The sequence below is a fragment of the Atta cephalotes genome (assembly GCF_000143395.1).
Source record: "Atta cephalotes unplaced genomic scaffold scaffold00016, whole genome shotgun sequence".
Lineage (NCBI taxonomy): Eukaryota > Metazoa > Arthropoda > Insecta > Hymenoptera > Formicidae > Atta > Atta cephalotes.
The window spans coordinates 818,782-821,555 of NW_012130080.1; positions in this window are offsets into that span (position 1 = coordinate 818,782).

Here is a 2,774-nt window from a genome sequence, read left to right on the forward strand (position 1 = left end):
TTCTTCTCTCTCTCTCTCTCTCTCTCTCTCTCTCTCTCTCTCTCGCTCGCTCGCTCGCGCGCGCGCAGCAAGCCACGAGCCATTAAATTTCTCTGACGCCAGAGAATGATCGATTCTTACGTAAGCCCCCTGCCTGCTGCGAATTATCTAAGTGGCCCTGCGAAAAATTCGATAAACGTCATCAGAGCCGAGAAAGCTGCCACCCTCACTACTCTTCCGTATTCTACGATCTATATAACATCCACGTGCTTGACAACTAGAATTTGGGATTTACAAATTAAATTAAGTGTTTAAATGTATATAAAAAATATAAAATAATAAGATGTGCAATGAAACAGTAATGCATCATATAATCAACAACAATTAAATTATAATTTCTAATTTATGCCTCATGCTTGTAAATTTCTCAGAAAATTTAACAAGTATTATTTTAAGTGATTTCGACCATTGCACTTGAATTAGTCAGAATGACCATTCCAATGCACATTTATGAAAATAAAATTACAAGTATTATAGACGAAAAGGAATTTCAGACGACATGCATTAATACATTGGTAAAGCTGATACAATGTGATTGTGCGCGACCCTAACCTGCTTCCTATTCGTGCGTAATTCTGTGAAACATCCCTACTGTCTCTCTTATTGTGTTAGAAAGGGGCGTAACAAAATGTCAAAGTCTATACAGTTAAGCTGAACAGAAGCAGGAAACGTGTTCGTATGCGATGTATACCGATTGTTTGCCTTTTGTGGAAGGTCCACTGCTTCATGCGCGGAGAATCTTCCGCAGATTTAATTTAGGCTGTTGATCGCGAAATAGTAATATAAATCCTCGCTTTAAAAAGTTTGAGCAAAATTTATGAACTTTGCCTACCGCAAATTCTATATTCTTATAGTCAATTTTTTGTCTAAATTTTTTTTTATTTTTTAATTTAAAATCGCACATCTATTAACAACACCTATATATAATAGTTTTTTAAATATACCTACATAAAGCATTCAAGCTTCCGTCAAAACATTCCGATAAAAAATTTAGTATTTTGAAAATACTAAAACTGTCTCGATAATCTTATATTTTCAAACAAATCAACAAATAATAAATAAATTTTAAATTTATTAATAAATTGTTTGTTTGATTAATAAATTTAAAATGATTTTCGGTTCTTTAATTATTATGCATAAATTGCAAGAAATTACATCGTCACTAATAATATCACTAATAATATCACAGATAAATCATCTCAACTCAACTCAGATTAAATATATGATCCGCATTTAAGCGAACTACGGATTAAGCGAGATTCAATCCTATCGACCAACGACATAGAAATTAAATATTCTCTTCATTCATCAGATAACATTCTGACATGGTCGGAATAATTATATATAGACGCTGTGTAATTTATAGCGTATATTTTTATAAACAATAGACTCGAAGTAGCCCGCTACATTATACAATTCAGTGAAGATGTTTTTTTCCATTATATTTGCACTTACGAAAAATGCATATATTCTTCGATTATCGCAAAATGTAAAAATTAGTTGGGAATGGTAATCAATGTTGTTGCTGGAGCACAGAACGTTCAGTAACAAAAGAACATTCGATAACACCGCGAAAGCGCGCAGCAACATTATTGTTGTGGGTTCGCGAAACATAACACCGATCCGATTAAAGCTCTCGAATTACCGAATTCCCTGAGTACCCTCGGCCACTTATTTGGGATGTATCATGGGAACGAGCGACACTCTCTACTTTGTTTATAGTTTTTAGAGAGGCGCATAAATTCTAGCGGCCGCATGCATCCGCGTGTTTTCTTGAGCGTCGCCACTCGTACGAATAACTGGTCGTGAGAAAAAGGGATCTGTTAGTAAACCGACGATCTGCTTAAAATTGCGCAGTAATGAAACGAGAGCGTCTTATCCCTCACGGCGTGCAACTCGCATAGATTTAGTTCGTCGACGTTCACAAAAATCATGCAAATTGTACGAATAGACGGCTCATATCTTTTCGAGAAGAATTTATATTGCGATTTACCAAAAGTGTATGCAAATAAGTTGTGCATACAAATAAAAAAAATCAAAGAATTTAAAAATCTCCTTATAGATCGATTCGAATGATTAACTGCGTCCACATCTATACTAATTAAAATTACATATGTAACGTATACACTTTAATTGTCAACTATCATTTGATAAACTTCTGTCACACAAGACGTATGACAATATTACAAATGCAAAGACATATATCTATCATAGGGCAATACTCGGCCTTTAGATTCGATAGCAACAAATCAGGTAGCGATGTGATTAGTATATTTTGCCATATTCAATTATTCAACTATGATTGCTGATATATTAATATCAAAGTATGCAATTTATTATCGTTGAGTATGCTCAGAAGACGAAAGGAAGGCCGTCGGTCGGACAGACGACTTAGATACCTATGCGTATATATACTGCGTGGCGCATTATAACAGACTAAGGGTGGATAACCCGTGATCGATCATCCCGGTGAATGCGACACCCCTACGAACGCACATCCGCGCCCCATTAAACCGGTAGTTCGCCCTTGCGAGCTACGCGCGCGCACCTATCACCCTGAATCGAACGAGAAAGTCCTTCTCCCTTTGCAAGACCGCGCAATGCAATCGGAGAAAATTCTTTTTTCTATGCCAAATTTGAAATAATCGCGCTAATAACAGACGCACATATTTATTATATAAATAATGAAAGAGAGAGAGAGAGAGAGAGAGAGAGAGAGAGAGAGAGAGAGAGTC